Consider the following 18,387-nt stretch of genomic DNA (forward strand, 5'->3'; position numbering starts at 1 on the left):
CCCGAAAGTACTATAAATTACCAAACTACCCATCAGCTATAACACATCAATTAATCAAACTTAACCAAAATATAGACAATATGATTAATTTCTAACAATGTTCAAACAACAAATTTCATGAACATGATTTCTTCAACATTTCAACAACAAAGCACATGAACATGATTTCAACAACATTTCAACAACAAATCACATGAACACAAATTGAACAACAAAGAACAACTAAAATTTGATTGAACAATATTTTAGCAACAAACAATCCTATTTTCGGATTCAACAACAACAAACAAGTATATTTAGATTTCTAAATTCAATCATATTGAACTTAAAATCAATTCTAACAACATTACAACCAACAATTCCTATATTAAACTTTATGAGACAAATTCAAGAAATAATCACAAATGGTAAACAAGAAATCAAGCTATACAAATTTCGGATTCAAGAACAATCAAACAAAGTATGAACATGAATTAAATCTATATTAAACAACAAGCATGACGGATTCAAACGATTAAATCAATATATTTCCTTCAACACAACTAAATTCTTTTTTTTAGACAAATAACAAGATTTGTTGTTAGAAACAATTATGAACTTAAACTTGAACTTAACAATATTAACAATTTCTAAAAATACATAAACACATGAAACAAATTGAAGAAATAATCAATTAAATTTCAATTTGAATCTAACAAACATCAAACTAACAAATATTCATTCTAACAATAAAACAAACATGAAATAAACATGAAAAACCACTAATTAAATTTCCATTTGAAATCTGAAAATTAACTCAATCAAAACACATGAACAAAAATAAAAATTAATTCAACGATGAACAACGAACAAAACAAGAATCAAATATTTAACGATTTTAACTTTGAGAAATATAAAAACGAAATATGGACAAAATAAAACTCAAAAACCAACTAACCGGAGATGAACAACGACGAACTCGATTGTATGGACTGTTTCGACAAACCTCAACCAAAACTTGAACAAACGAAATGGTTTGAGTCTCATTTTTGGACTGGACTGAAGCAGTAGCGATCATAGGGTCATCCATGGACGTCGAGCTCGAACTTGAGCTTGACGCAAAATGACGAAGATGAAGCAGAAGCAACTGGCGATGATGCTGCCATGGACGATGGGGCAGAAGCTGGACAAAGCAGCTCGGGGACTTGAAGTTGAACAACGAAGCAACAGCAGCTGGAGGCGACGAAGAAAACTGAAGCCATAGCAGCTGCGTGAGCAACAGTTCGTCGAGGATAACGTTAAAAGCAAGCCGCGATGGGTTTTCTCCTCCGTTGGTCGAGGGTTTTCCGGCGGAGAAGAAGATGAAGCAGCGGCGGAGGAGCTGGTCGTGAGGTGAAGGCTGGTGGTCGATGTTGGGCAGCCATGGTTGGAGTTTGGTGAAGCTTGGAGAAGAAGAAGATGATATGGGGGGGGGGCGGATGGTTTAGCAATTTTTTAGGGTTTTGGGGTTTTGTTTTTTGTTTTGTTTTGTGTTGTTTGTAAGATAATAGGATGTTGGGTTATGGACTGGGTCGACCCAGTTCGAAATGGACTGGGTCGTAGGGAAGATTGGGCCAATTTTTGGGCATGTGGCTTGAAATTGAAGAAGATGCCTAATTCCGACTTTCTTTATATTTTTGCTTTCTTTTCTTCTTTTATTTCTCTAAAACTAAATTATAAAAATACTTAAACTATTATTAAGAACTAAATTAAGTTATAAAAGTGCAAATTAACTCCAAATAACAATTAACGCACAATTAAGTAATAATTAAGCATAAAATTGTATATTTGGACATTAAATGCTAAAAATGCAAAAGATGCCTATTTTTGTAATTTTCATTTTTTTGTAAACAAATTTAATTAGTAACAATTATAGAATTAAATCCTACATGCAAATGCGACATATTTCTGTATTTTTTTATTAATTTAACAAATAAACAAATACAGACAAATACAAATAATTATCCAAAATATCACAAAATCTCACAAAATTTCACACCAAGGAAAATCATTTTATTTTGACTTTTTTGGGAGTAATTCTCATATAGGGAAAAAATCACGTGCTTACAGCTTCCCCTCTTTGCCCGAAGACACGAAGGGTTTTCGTGCAAAGATAAAGCGAGCGATTTTTGCCCATCCGAGTACTCCGTGTGAAGCATTTTTTTTAAAAAGATTTGACCGAGCCTTTGCTTCAAAGGTTTCCTACATATCCTGGGCTAAACAGGAATCAGGTCAATGTAGTTCGAGAAATTTTGGTAGCTGGGACTACCGTTGGACTGCAATGTTACTGTTGTTGCATGTTATTACTACTGCTTACCGATCTCCTTGTTACACCGTGCTTAAAAAAAACAAGAAGCTAGGCTAGAGTACAATTTGTTTTTGTTGCCTTGCTTCCTTGTCTGCTTGCATTTCTTTCGGTGCTTTACTTCTTTTGACACATGTACTTGAGTTTGTACTGTGACCTCTTGTTGCAACCTTCTGTTTCCCGGTGCCGGGGAATTTTATTGTTTCCTGCTGGGGATTCCTATTGTAACCCTCTGTTTTATTGTCCTCTGACTTGATCTTGAAATGTATGCCTCTGTTATCTGGGCGGGCTCCCAACTTCAATACTTGAAAATTAAAGACTTGAAATGTATGCCTCTGTTATCTGGGCGGGCTCCCAACTTCAATGCTTGAAATGTAAAGACTGAAATGTATGCCTCTGTTATCTGGGCGGGCTCCCAACTTCGACGCTTGAAATATAAAGACTGAAATGTATGCCTCTATTCTATGGGCGGGCTCCCAACTTGAACAACTGAAATGTAAAGACTGATATGTATTCCTTTCTTTAGGTTGGCAAGATTTCAACAACTTTTAAAAACGCCTTTCCTCTCTTCAGGCGGGCTCCTGACTTCAACAACAACTTTGAAAATAATCGTCATTCCTCTCTTCAGGCGGGCTCCTGACTTCAACCAATACATCGCCATTCCTTTCTTTAGGTTGGCAAGATTTCAACAACTTTTAAAAATGCCTTTCCTCTCTTCAGGCGGGCTCCTGACTTCAACAACAACTTTGAAAATAATCGTCATTCCTCTCTTCAGGCGGGCTCCTGACTTCAACCAATACATCGCCATTCCTTTCTTTAGGTTGGCAAGATTTCAACAACTTTTAAAAACGCCTTTCCTCTCTTCAGGCGGGCTCCTGACTTCAACAACAACTTTGAAAATAATCGCCATTCCTCTCTTCAGGCGGGCTCCTGACTTCAACCCATACATCGCCATTCCTTTCTTTAGGTTGGCAAGATTTCAACAACTTTTAAAAACGCCTTTCCTCTCTTCAGGCGGGCTCCTGACTTCAACAACAACTTTGAAAATAATCGCCATTCCTCTCTTCAGGCGGGCTCCTGACTTCAACCAATACATCGCCATTCCTTTCTTTAGGTTGGCAAGATTTCAACAACTTTTAAAAACGCCTTTCCTCTCTTCAGGCGGGCTCCTGACTTCAACAACAACTTTGAAAATAATCGTCATTCCTCTCTTCAGGCGGGCTCCTGACTTCAACCAATACATCGCCATTCCTTTCTTTAGGTTGGCAAGATTTCAACAACTTTTAAAAACGCCTTTCCTCTCTTCAGGCGGGCTCCTGACTTCAACCCATACATCGCCATTCCTTTCTTTAGGTTGGCAAGATTTCAACAACTTTTAAAAACGCCTTTCCTCTCTTCAGGCGGGCTCCTGACTTCAACAACAACTTTGAAAATAATCGCCATTCCTCTCTTCAGGCGGGCTCCTGACTTCAACCAATACATCGCCATTCCTTTCTTTAGGTTGGCAAGATTTCAACAACTTTTAAAAATGTCTTTCCTCTCTTCAGGCGGGCTCCTGACTTCAACAACAACTTTGAAAATAATCGCCATTCCTCTCTTCAGGCGGGCTCCTGACTTCAACCAATACATCGCCATTCCTTTCTTTAGGTTGGCAAGATTTCAACAACTTTTAAAAACGCCTTTCCTCTCTTCAGGCGGGCTCCTGACTTCAACAACAACTTTGAAAATAATCGCCATTCCTCTCTTCAGGCGGGCTCCTGACTTCAACCAATACATCGCCATTCCTTTCTTTAGGTTGGCAAGATTTCAACAACTTTTAAAAACGCCTTTCCTCTCTTCAGGCGGGCTCCTGACTTCAACAACAACTTTGAAAATAATCGCCATTCCTCTCTTCAGACGGGCTCCTGACTTCAACCAATACATCGCCATTCCTTTCTTTAGGTTGGCAAGATTTCAACAACTTTTAAAAATGCCTTTCCTCTCTTCAGGCGGGCTCCTGACTTCAACAACAACTTTGAAAATAATCGCCATTCCTCTCTTCAGGCGGGCTCCTGACTTCAACCAATACATCGCCATTCCTTTCTTTAGGTTGGCAAGATTTCAACAACTTTTAAAAACGCCTTTCCTCTCTTCAGGCGGGCTCCTGACTTCAACAACAACTTTGAAAATAATCGCCATTCCTCTCTTCAGGCGGGCTCCTGACTTCAACAACAACTTTGAAAATAATCGCCATTCCTCTCTTCAGGCGGGCTCCTGACTTCAACCAATACATCGCCATTCCTTTCTTTAGGTTGGCAAGATTTCAACAACTTTTAAAAACGCCTTTCCTCTCTTCAGGCGGGCTCCTGACTTCAACCAATTTTTCAAAAGTGTCATTCCTTTCTTTGGCTGGCACGATTTTAACAACCCTTTTTTTTTAAAATGCCTTTCCTTTCTTCAGGCGGGCTCCTGATTTCAACCAATAAATCGCCATTCTATTCTTCAGGGGGCTCCTGACTTCAACCATTTTTTTTCAATTCAAACTTCTTTTTTTTTATATCCTAGGAGAAAATTCATCAGACTAGGATTTGATATCTTATCTTAGGAGAAAGATTCATCGGACTAAGATTTGATATCTTATCTTGGGAGAAAAATTTCATCGGACCAAGATTGTGACTCTAGGAGATAAATCGTCAGACTAGGTCCATTTTGTTGTGATCTTAGGAGAAAGATTCATCCGACTAAGATTTATTATATTACCTTGGGAGAAAAATTTCACCAGACCAAGATTTTGACTCTAGGAGATAAATCGTCAGACTAGGTCCATTTTGTTGTGATCTTAGGAGAAAGATTCATCCGACTAAGATTTTATTATATTATCTTGGGAGAAAAATTTCATCAGACCAAGATTTCTATCTTAGGAGAAAATTCATCGGACTAAGATTTGATATCTTATCTTGGGAGAAAAATTTCATCGGACCAAGATTGTATCGGGAAAGAAATTCATCAGATTAGGACTTTTATCCTAAGGGGAAAATGTAAAGATCAATGATTTGAGAAACTTACCTTCGTAATTTCTTCTTTTCTTTTCTCTTTCCTTCACGCTGCTTTGTTCGTGCTTGCTGGGGATAATACCACTGCGGTAGTCTTCTTTCTTCCCCTCCTTCAAATTCAAATTTTTTTTTCTCTTTTTTTTTCTTTTTTCTTTTTGGGGTTTTTTTTTCAACACTGCTGGGGATATAAATGTTATCTTCTTGGGATAACGTTGTTGAGGATAACGCTGCTGGGGAGTTTTATCCCTTCAAATCGATGCTTCATTCTTCTGGAAGCTGCTGGGGATGATAATGGTTTTTTCTTTTCTGAGCACAAATGTCATCCCTTTGTTCTGTCTGCTGGGGAACAACTTCTTTTATTAAAACTTTTTATGCTGGGGGTAAAACTGGTTCAAAGACCACTTCCCTTGAGACTGGTGCTATATTCATTCTACCCCGAATGGGTATCTGACTTCCAGAAAATTTTCCAAATGAAAGGAAAAATTTCTGCCCCAGTTTGACAGTCTCCCTTATGGCATGCATTTCTGTCATCAATGTCATTTCCTTTACCTATTTCAAATTAAACAAAATTTGTTAGTTTAAAACGCGGTGGTTGGTTGTGATACTCCTACTGGGATGGCTTTTCCCTTTCTCCTTCCCTGCTCTGCGTTCCAAAACTTGTTGGGGATAATCCTTTTCTACTGGGGATATCCCTCTTCTTTCGTGGCATGGCTCGGAAACTTGCATTTTCCCGACCTTTTAGTCTCGCATGAATTTCCCAAATCATGCTTATTGCTCTCCTTGTTTGTCCACGGGCTCTGGTCTTGAGGTTTAATAACCTTTGATTTCGGCAAGGATATCCCTCTTGACACTCGTCGATCCTTTTGTCAATTCCCTTTTGCTGGGGATCTCTTTCTTGACATTGGCCTCGCGCTTGTTCCTTCCTGACTATATCACTTGGATGTATTAGTCAGATCTTATCTTGGAAAGCTGATAGCCTATTTTGAAGTCATTTCCCACTGGTTCTGACCAAACAGATTCTACTGGGGAAATTTTTATGTAAGGAAAAGATAAAAGGGAACAGAAAAAAAGACAACGGAAAAAGATGACTCTTTAACAAAAGAAACTATAAATAAAAACCTATCAAACACAAATACCGACTCTAATAGTCATGACATGCACATGTGGCCCATCCTCTGCCGTCAATCGTCTTTCAATACCTTCAATTGGCGATTCCCCATCTGATTCCCAATCTTATTCGACTTGTAGTGCCCGAAGGGTTTTCACTATCAAGCCTCTCTCATTTTGGTTTTTCTCTCAGCTTGCGTCGCCTTATGGTGTCCGTAAAGATTTTCACCGATAAGACTCTCTCATTTGTATCACTTTCCAGCTGGGGATTTGGAGTGTTGCCGGTATGACTCTCTCTGCTGGAGATTAGAGTCCTTTCTGCTGTGGAACAGAATGTTATGTTCGCCGGTAAGACTCTCATTTGTCTGACTTGGCATCTTTTGCAGACTGATCAGAAGGTCTTTCTTTGGACCGTAATGTGGGTTTTTTGGATAGGCTTAGAAAGAAAGGGTATTAAAGGCTCAAAAACAAATCAATTTGGGGTTCAAAATTACAACCTTCGAAATCATATTTGTTTATAACAAGCGCAACCCTTGCCCCAGTTTCTTGCTTGGGGATTATTTATTTATTATATATATATTTTTTAAATTTTTTTGTTACACTATGCATATTACGCACATTATGCGCACTATGCACCCTATGACCGAGCCGTGAAGCGCCTACGTATCCTCTTTGAGGAATCAGGTCAAACGTAGTTCCCAATTCCTCTGTTTTCATTTGACTTTCTTTTGTTTTTTTTTTGTTATCATTTTTCTCTTCTTCTTTTTTTCGTTTTTTTTTTGATTTTTTCTTTACCTTCCAGGCTCGTATTTCCTAGTCGTTGCTATTGATTCCGAACGAGGGGTATGTAAGAAAATAAATAAGGCTCAAAAGGGGTAACGAAGGATAAAGTGTTTAGGTAGCACAACAAAATATCTTCGTCATTCCAGTCTTTAAAACATGCCAAGTGCAAACAACACAATTGATCATAGATTTATAGTCTCTTCCGATGGTGCTGGACTTGAACATTGTGTTAAACACTTGCTTTTTCATTTGTAATTTCTAAAGCACTACTGGGCGACACTCTCACTCTCATGAACGACCCTCATGCCAATTTGGCGAATCTTGCATTTAACGGTTTTCTTTATGTTTTACTTGCCCCAGTTCCACATGACTCGGGCTTCAAATAATCTCAAACCGTTCTTATTTCCTTTAAATGCTTTGATCACCTTCCCAGGGTTTTATGATTAACTTTATAGACTAGGCCCAAACTGTGTGCGCATGTCATGTCCCTAGAATCGGCATTGAACGAAAATGACAAAAGGACTAAATAAAAAGATGACTGGAAATAATAAAAGACCGGCTTTTGTATTAGACTTCCGGCGAAATGGTTTGAATAACAAAAACAAACCAGAATAAAATCCTAAAACAACCTGGACAAACTTAAACAAACCGCTATGACAAAACGGAAAGATAAGACAGTTTGACACGAGACAATATCCGAATTACAACCCTAATAATCCGAACAACAGAAATGACAACAAAATAAGCCACCACAAGCTTCTCTCTTGCTAACCAAGGAACGGAGCGTCCTCCCACTTTATCAAAATTGGCATCTTAGCCACTGAGCTTCGCATCAGTATTGTCCAGACCATTGCCAACTTCGATATCATCAACCTTAGTCAACAATTCCCAATAGGATTCGAGTGCTTCTGTTATCAGGCCTGATCCCCGCCGAGTGTGTATCATGAGGTGTAAGTAAAGGATTCTGCGCGATATTCTGGGTGTCATTGTCCGGCTTACCACAAACCAACCACCTTCTTTCTTTGTGATTCGAAACAACAAGTTAAAATGGACTCATTCGGTCCCCATTATTAATAACATCTTTTTTTTTCTTTCTTTTTTTTTCGATTTTCTTTTTCTTTTTTTTCTTCATCTTTTCATTTTTTTTTTCATTTTTTCCATTTTTTTCATTTTTTTTTGTTGTGGTCGAATCTTATGGAGATTGCCTACGTATCATGACCCCGCATGAATCAGACCTTGCGTAGTTCGGACCAATAAAATATAAACAATACTAAACATTTTTTTTAATTTAAAACAAACTGGGTTTCAAAGGTTTGAAAATGACCTACAAACTCGAAAATCAAACGACCCACATATTATAATCAAAAGTTTTACAAACTCCAAAACAAACGGCCAGCTTCCTTTCTCCGTTTGACAAATGCAACCAAACGGTTATTTTTGCAAATGTGACCCCTTCCAAATTTTGAGGCCGGAGAGGATTATTTTATGACACTTTACACACTTGTCCGTTCTTTTACGAAAATAGCCTTTCGACAACTGAAAGTTACTCTGAGGCTATTTCGGCAAGAACGGTTTAAGACGCGGCCGAAGCTGGCTCGGCTTATTTTGACCAAAAATCTAAACGGTATTCACTTGACCGTTGACTCTTTGTTTTTTTTTCAAATTATAATAAAACCTGGTGTTGCAAACACGGCCCTTCAGCGCCTCGGGGACGAAGATTTTTAAGGCTGTGTGGGTCAACTGGACCAAATTTTTAAAAAATGACCCAAAGGTGGCTGTTTATGCAAAGTCAGCCTTCCGGCATCCCTTTCGGGAACATTCGGCTATGTCTGGATAAAACAGCGTCACCCGACTTCTTTATGACTCTTAAAATTTGACATATTATTTTTTGGCTATTTTTTTTTTAGCAAAAGGGGAGGTTGGACACCGCCCGACTTATTTATGACAAAATTTAAAATTTTGACACGTTTTTATTTATTTATTGGTTTTTGGCTATTTTAGCAAAAAGGGGGTTGGACCCGATGAGGGTTGCCTACGTATCTCACATCCGGTGAGAATCAAACCCGCGTAGTTCGGACAGGTCATGAATAAAGTAAATAAACTAATTTTAAATTATTTTTTTTTGAATTTGTAAAAGAACTGCTTTAAAAGAAGAAAGGAAGTATATATTTTTTTTTTGGATTTTTGATTGATTTTCTTTTTGAAAGAAAGACTTCTAAGAATTCCTTTTCTTTTGATTTGAACTTTGAGAATTTCAAAAGTAAAAGGAAGATATTTTTTTTTGTTTGAATTTTTATTTGTTTTCTCTTATTCTAAAGAAGAAAGAAAATATTTTTTGGAATTTTACCTCTAATAAAAGAAATGCTCTCTAAATTTTTTTTTATTTGAATTTTGAATTTTCTTTTCAATTTTTAAAGAAGAAGGAAAATATTTTCGGATTTGTTTTATTTTATTATATATATATATATATTTTAATAATTAAAAAGACTTTCTAAAGAAGTCAATAATGGAAAATATTTTTGGATTTTTTGTTTTGAAAATTGGGAGTCTAAAAAAAACTTTTCTAGACTTTTTGGCAGGACAAATATTTTTGCAACAAATAAAGATATATATACATTTTTTGGAAATAAAGAAAAACTTTTTGGATTTATATATATATATATATATTTGCAACAAATAATAAAACCACTTTCAACGCCCGACTCATTTTATTTTATTATTTTTATTTTTATTTTGGAATCTAAACAAATAAATAAATAAAAACCCATTTTAAAAACAAGACTCTTTTTCATTTTCATTTTTATGGCAAGATAAACTATTTTTTTTTTCTAATTTGTTTTTTTTTAAAAAAAACAAGACAGAACAACAACTCTTTTTTTTTTCTATTTTTTCTTTGCTTTTAATAAAACAAACTAATAAGACACATTTGTTTTTCAAAATTTTGGCAGAGTTTTGACAGTATTTGGGCATTGGTTTTTTACAAAAATAAACAATCAATTCCCTAACCGCTATTTCCTTTTTTTTCTTTTTTTTTCAATTTCAAAATATTATTCATGATATTCAAAAGTCAGTCAACACACAAATCCGGATCAAATAAATGCGCAAGTAGCAGCAAGTAAGATGCATCAGGATGGTCATTTTCATTTTTTTTTGGTACACCTGTCCTAGACAGACCCAACCCCTGTGTTGAGCCTCCAAAGTCAAATGCACGTGATGCAAACAATCGCTCCTACTAGGGATCCGGCATGAAGCTGAGTTATTCTAAGTGAAAAAACCTGAGGCATATTGTTCTAGCCCTGGCTCACCCAAGTGGACAGCTTGAGCCGAAGTGGGGGCAACGTACCGGGAGCACGAAAGTCTGCCCGGCCTAGTTACTTGTCCCAACTTCGTCTTATTTGGTATGACTTCTAACAGAAAGGTGGGCCACGCGCACGTGTACACCATAAGTTCAGAAGACTCAGAAAGAAGAAGGGTTTCGTAGCAGTTGTATATACACAATTCAGATAATATTAAAGCGGTAAAAGCATCATTTAGCACATTAGGCATATATCATGTAAAAATCAGATAATAAATAAAGCCAACTATAACAATTATTTTAAGATCGATTTCTTGAACCCTGAACCAGTAGTTCTGGGTTAAATATCCCCAGCAGAGTCACCAGAGCTGTCGCACCTCCTTTTTTCGCCCCCGCGAGGGTGCAGGGAGTTTTCTCCAATTAAAGGACTTTCAAAACGGGATTTGTTTTTTTGTTTCAGAGTCGCCACTTGGGAATTTTAAGGCGTCCCAAGTCACCAATTTTAATCCCTGAATCGAGGAGAATATGACTCTGTTTATTATTCTGCGAACCAGAAATCCTGAGTAAGGAATTCTGTTAATCCGGAAGAAGGTGTTAGGCATTTCCGAATTCCGTGGTTCTAGCACGGTCGCTTAACTGTTTTTATTCTTGGCTTAATTATCTCGATTTTACATTTTTATTGCATGATTTTGTTATCGCTTCTGTTTAGATTGTTTACAATTAATGACCCTTCTTCGAATCGAATCACGCATACGTGTATTCGTTTTATATATTATATATTTGCGTGAAAAATCGTGTCACGCGTGCGTGTACACAATGATATTGATAATATATTTATTATAAAATAATTATTTTTTCGAAATTGTGTTTTAAATAAAATCAAGAACCTTCGCACTTTTTGTATGATTAAGTAGTGAACCGCACATCTCGGGTTTTATGAAATTTATTTAAGATCCTCCGACGAATCTCTTTTTAATAAAAATTTACTCGAAGTTGCGCGAACGCATAATCCGAATTGCCTTTAGAAGTATAATCAAGTCACGCGAACGCATCCTTAATTATGCAAATATTCTTGACAGTAATATAAATTCTCTACAAATGTTTATTGCATCCATCTATTTTTAAATGTAAGAGTCATGGAGAATCACCGATTGGGATGCCACCAAATTTCTTGACAAAGAATTCAAAATTTATTAGGCGTTGCTACAAGTCTTATTTTACGCGTATGAATTATATACCTCAAAACTATTCAAATTTTAAAGAATTAATGATATGAAAAAGAAACAAACAACATGTAACTAAAAATACTACCATTTTTATCGTGGATACAACATTAATATATCCAAAAAATCGAATCGCATTTAAAACTGGAAAAAGAATTAATTTGATAAACAAATTAATAGTTTCTGAAGAATTTTTATTGTTATATTTAATGCGAACTCTATTTCTACATATCCTTGACATAAAATGTTGCAATTTGTGCTTATAAATCCCATATCCTTCTCATATACTTGTTTTTAGTCCAAAGTTATAATTGTTTGGTTAATTTGTTTACAATGGTAGATAAGAATCAAGTTGATAAGAAAGAGAACTATTATACAAATTGATTCAATAAAATTGCATCACATGCAATATAGTTGTACGTTTGAACCATTCCTAATATTCTAAACTCATAACGAATTATATCAACTCACCTTTCACTTATGGTTATCCATGTAACTGTTATCACGCCATGTACGAACAACATACAAATTTCATCAATCTAGCTTTAAATAAAATCGGACTTTTGTGACAAAATATGCTAGTAATGTAGTTTTTTGATACTTCCATACTATTCCATATTTAGCCAACAATATCATAAGATTTAATTAATGGCTAGCTTTCTGCCATGTTCCCTATCTTATAATTTGAATATAGCTATACTTAATGAAATTCTGAAATAAATAACATTATTACAAAGCTTATGCGAATTTCAAAGGATGATTAACTAACAGTTCTCACATCAAATGTAAGCTACTATATTAACCAGCTGAAACAAAACTGAAATTTAAACTAATAGATTTAAACGAGTAAAAGACATAATTATAATTTTGAACTTCATTTATTTGGCAATGTTGAAGCTTTCCACAACATGAGTCTAAAATATATACCTGATATTGGAAGCAAAAGAAAATGAAGATGAGAATCAGCAGCAGTAATAACAGTACAACAGCAACAACTGCCCAGCAACAGTAACAACCCAGTAACAGACCGGTGGAGTAGTAATCCCAAAAATAAAAGCTTTAAGCTTTAAATGAAACAACAACCATTAATACTAATTTCAAACAAAGAAAGAAAGCAGAAGATTTTTTAGTTTTTATTTTTATTTTGAAAACTTAAATATTTTTCGGAATTTTTCTTTCTCTTAAATGTTCAGCCCTTTTTTTTCTCTCTTCTATTCTCTGTCCGTTTTTTTCTCTCTATCTGTGTGTTTTTTCTCTCTATCTGTCTCTTATAAATCTGATTTCAAGACTTCATATATATAATCCATCCCATAAATCTTTCAATTAATTAAAACCAATACTTTTTCTCTACCAAACTCATTATCTTTCCACTCATCCCCATTACATTAAAAAAACATATCACATCACCCCATTATATTTTGTCCTCCATGCCTAACATAAAATAATGCAAGATTCCCCCCACTAAATTTTGTCTTGTCCCCCCTTTATATTAAATAACCATATCACAATCCACCCCATTTTATTTTGTCCTCCATACTTCATATAAACAATTACAAAATGTACAATTCCTAAACTACCCCTCCGACCCTATTGCAAATTACTATTTTACCCCCGAAAGTACTATAAATTACCAAACTACCCATCAGCTATAACACATCAATTAATCAAACTTAACCAAAATATAGACAATATGATTAATTTCTAACAATGTTCAAACAACAAATTTCATGAACATGATTTCTTCAACATTTCAACAACAAAGCACATGAACATGATTTCAACAACATTTCAACAACAAATCACATGAACACAAATTGAACAACAAAGAACAACTAAAATTTGATTGAACAATATTTTAGCAACAAACAATCCTTATTTTCGGATTCAACAACAACAAACAAGTATATTTAGATTTCTAAATTCAATCATATTGAACTTAAAATCAATTCTAACAACATTACAACCAACAATTCCTATATTAAACTTTATGAGACAAATTCAAGAAATAATCACAAATGGTAAACAAGAAATCAAGCTATACAAATTTCGGATTCAAGAACAATCAAACAAAGTATGAACATGAATTAAATCTATATTAAACAACAAGCATGACAGATTCAAACGATTAAATCAATATATTTCTTTCAACACAACTAAATTCTTTTTTTTAGACAAATAACAAGATTTGTTGTTAGAAACAATTATGAACTTAAACTTGAACTTAACAATATTAACAATTTCTAAAAATACATAAACACATGAAACAAATTGAAGAAATAATCAATTAAATTTCAATTTGAATCTAACAAACATCAAACTAACAAATATTCATTCTAACAATAAAACAAACATGAAATAAACATGAAAAACCACTAATTAAATTTCCATTTGAAATCTGAAAATTAACTCAATCAAAACACATGAACAAAAATAAAAATTAATTCAACGATAAACAACGAACAAAACAAGAATCAAATATTTAACGATTTTAACTTTGAGAAATATAAAAACGAAATATGGACAAAATAAAACTCAAAAACCAACTAACCGGAGATGAACAACGACGAACTCGATTGTATGGACTGTTTCGACAAACCTCAACCAAAACTTGAACAAACGAAATGGTTTGAGTCTCATTTTTGGACTGGACTGAAGCAGTAGCGATCATAGGGTCATCCATGGACGTCGAGCTCGAACTTGAGCTTGACGCAAAATGACGAAGATGAAGCAGAAGCAACTGGCGATGATGCTGCCATGGACGATGGGGCAGAAGCTGGACGAAGCAGCTCGGGGACTTGAAGTTGAACAACGAAGCAACAGCAGCTGGAGGCGACGAAGAAAACTGAAGCCATAGCAGCTGCGTGAGCAGCAGTTCGTCGAGGATAACGTTAAAAGCAAGCCGCGATGGGTTTTCTCCTCCGTTGGTAGAGGGTTTTCCGGCGGAGAAGAAGATGAAGCAGCGGCGGAGGAGCTGGTCGTGAGGTGAAGACTGGTGGTCGACGTTTGGCAGCCATGGTTGGAGTTTGGTGAAGCTTGGAGAAGAAGAAGATGATATGAGGGAGGGCGGATGGTTTAGCAATTTTTTAGGGTTTTTGGGTTTTGTTTTTTGTTTTGTTTTGTGTTGTTTGTAAGATAATAGGATGTTGGGTTATGGACTGGGTCGACCCAGTTCGAAATGGACTGGGTCGTAGGGAAGATTGGGCCAATTTTTGGGCCTGTGGCTTGAAATTGAAGAAGAGACCTAATTCCGACTTTCTTTATATTTTTGCTTTCTTTTCTTCTTTTATTTCTCTAAAACTAAATTATAAAAATACTTAAACTATTATTAAGAACTAAATTAATTTATAAAAGTGCAAATTAACTCCAAATAACAATTAACGCACAATTAAGTAATAATTAAGCATAAAATTGTATATTTGGACATTAAATGCTAAAAATGCAAAAGATGCCTATTTTTGTAATTTTTATTTTTTTGTAAACAAATTTAATTAGTAACAATTATAGAATTAAATCCTACATGCAAATGCGACATATTTTTGTATTTTTTTTATTAATTTAACAAATAAACAAACACAGACAAATACAAATAATTATCCAAAATATCACAAAATCTCATTTTATTTTGAATTTTTTGGGAGTAATTCTCATATAGGGCAAAAATCACGTGCTTACAGAGACAAGTATGAATAGTTAGTCTTAAAGAGTCAGCAGCGTGTGAACGATAAAATTATATCGCCATTTGTCATATCAATAGTTACCATATAGTATATTCTGAAAATATTATTGCAAAGAAAAAAAATTATGTGATACAATTTTATGGACATGGACATGGACATTCCCTTGTCACTTAGCCCAGACAAACACTTTATGTGATATAATTTTAATAAAAATTCTAGTTTTGAGTACTTGGACCCTTCATACAATTCTTGACTTCCATCTCTAAGCAACTCGAAAAAGTCTTTGTCATTTGAAGCAGGCTCATCATTTAACCTTTCTTCACCCCCTTCTACTTTTGACGGACCTACATCAACCCTATCGTGTCTTAGGCCCCCAAATGCTTCATTGATCAATAATTCTACATGATTTTCAGGAGGTAATGTCTCTTGTATAACCTCAATATTTATAGAATTAGGCAGTACATTTCTTTCACCATGAATACTCCAAGTGACATAATTTTGAGGGAATGGTTTGCATACCAAATGATCAAACGCTACATCTCTAGTCTGCCACTTTACGAATCCACATTTAGAACAAGGACATTTTATTCTATCTCCCACAACAGCATTAGCAAATGCAAAATCTAAAAACTGATTTAACCCAAACAAATACTCAGTGGTGTTCCTTGGCTTTGTAATCCAAGATTTATCCATAGGAAAGTATTATCTTTCAAATGTGAACCTTTCAGAATATAAAGAGAAAATATCAGTTCTCTATTATTAGCATACATAATAATAATAATAATAATTATGAAGCAATAATACATACAACAAAAGCCATCTATAATCATAAACACTACCAAACATGAAAATTCCAAAACAAAGAATGCATTTGCATAGTCATAGTCATATCTCCCAACAATAATAAGTAGATTCAAAGACAAGTAAGTCAACAAACTATAAGCATCATGATAGAAAATAAAGTTAAGAAACATGTAAGAATGCATTTTGTACGTTTCAATTCATGTTTAAGTAATTTTTTGTTCTTTCAAGTTGTTTCAATTTTGTACTATATGTGGAAGAAGTGAATATAGTACTGCAATGTACAAAAATAAATTTCTTACCTCCGATATCGACAGAATCCCAAAACCTTCAATTATATTTTCCGATAAATCAGTCTCCCTGTCCAATTTGATCAAAACAACAAAAATTATACTCGAAACAGAAAAATATTTGACAAATTGAACACTACCATTGTTAACCTCACGCTAATTGGAACCAAAATACTTGAAAATTTGAGTCCTCTCAATACACTAAATAGAAACCTCATTCCTAATGCACCCAAAGCTGATTTATCATACGTGCATGCATAAAATTGCATATATATTTTCGAAATTATTCACAACTATTAAAAGAATACTTCAATTAACAATGAAGAAAGGAAAATCTGGTACAAATGTATGGAATTAGAGTGCAAATGTAGGAAAAATCTGGTACAAAATTTGAGAGCGTCAGATGCTAGAATACTTCAATTAACAAAGCATCTAAAATTAAAAATCCATAGTTTTCGTTTTTCATGACAATCCATATGAAAAATTGATATTAACCAAAATGGCTTATGGAATTTTTTTGTATGAATCTATTCTTATAAGAATCTGCTAGACTTTGTATGAATTAGTTGAATTTTATTTCATAGGGAATGTGAGACTTTAGAAAGGAAAGAAGCTAGTGTAATTCAAAAGTAATTTCAGACATCCAAGTATCTGAAAATTCAAATGCAAACCAACGTTTGTATACTAGTGAGATTTCAAAAATCTGCTAGATCTGTTCTTATAAGAATCCCTAATTTTGTATGAAAGATGCTTATTTTCCATAGATACGAGAGATAAAAGATGTAGGGAAAAAGAAAGATGGATATTTTTCCATTACCTCTCAATATGCAACTTCTTTGCAAATTCTTTGCCACCCACAGTGCTTCTTTCCTCTTGTAGTCCAAAAAAATTCTAAGACAAAAACGAAATTCCACAGATCTATACGAGCCGTGCCTTTTAGTTGTTTGGGAAAATTATATTCTTAAAACCGCAATTTCAAATCTTAACATTAAAATCTCATTAAGGTAAAAAGAAATTACTTCATGAATCCCAAACGAGATTCATGAAAGAAGAAGGCAAGCAGAAAGAAGAGAGCATGGAAGGCTGAAGTTTCTTTTTAAATAAGAGTGAAAATCAGAGAAGAAGAGAGTAAAGATTGGGGAAAGCGGAAGTTTCGGAAAAGATTGGGAAAAAAAGGAAGGAGTGTAAAATAAATTACCCGCTATTATTTTAGGGTTGCGGAAGTTTTAGAACCCCGTAAATTGTATAATTTTGCGGAGGCTAATATATTGCCGCAAAAGTATGCAAATTGCGGAGGTTACTTATACCCTCCGCAAATAAACCTCCGCAATTTACCCTTTTTTGTAGTGTTTAGCCAACACTAAGACCTGCCCAATGCCTAGTCTTAGTACCTTTTGAAACACTTAGAAACCCTCACATTTCACTCTTGTGTCCCTTTTGAATTGCACACGAAATTCCCCATACAGATCTGACTAAATCCAAAGGCACTTATTTATAGCACATAGGAAACCTTTGGCACTTGAAAACACATTGACACTTGTTGACTACAGCTTTTACCACTTTGCGGGCTAATGCTAAATCTATACCTATCTTGTAGTTGACATCCCCAACTACATAGGCCACGATCTACACAAAATGATAGTGGATACAAACATAAAGCAGTCATGGGTACAAGTAGTTACAAATAGGTAACTGCCAACAACTTTGGCACGTGCATTTCATGTGCACTTTTGCTGGCTAGCTGCAGCACGCCCAAAGATGGAATTGCACCCAACTTTGGCTCTTTTGATATAACGCCGCACCAATGCCTTGTCCGCAACCCGCCGCTCATGACTTTGCCACAAACACCCGACGTC

At 35.0% G+C, this 18,387-nt stretch overlaps 1 long non-coding RNA gene across 2 annotated transcripts; it reads right to left on the reverse strand.

The window, feature by feature from the left end:
* Positions 1–12,446: 12,446 nt before the first annotated feature.
* On the reverse strand, positions 12,447–17,595 carry LOC104229697 (uncharacterized). 2 transcript variants are annotated; one of them, XR_011407380.1, is made up of 3 exons: positions 17,349–17,595; positions 16,544–16,601; positions 12,447–12,690 (listed from the first exon to the last, which is right to left on the reverse strand). It is a non-coding gene; the product is annotated as an uncharacterized lncRNA (long non-coding RNA). The 2 variants fall into 2 exon arrangements; XR_711691.2 differs by lacking the exon at positions 12,447–12,690 and adding an exon at positions 15,488–16,161.
* Positions 17,596–18,387: the final 792 nt, after the last annotated feature.

This window comes from Nicotiana sylvestris, chromosome 5, assembly GCF_000393655.2.
Source record: "Nicotiana sylvestris chromosome 5, ASM39365v2, whole genome shotgun sequence".
NCBI classification, from domain to species: Eukaryota; Viridiplantae; Streptophyta; class Magnoliopsida; order Solanales; family Solanaceae; genus Nicotiana; species Nicotiana sylvestris.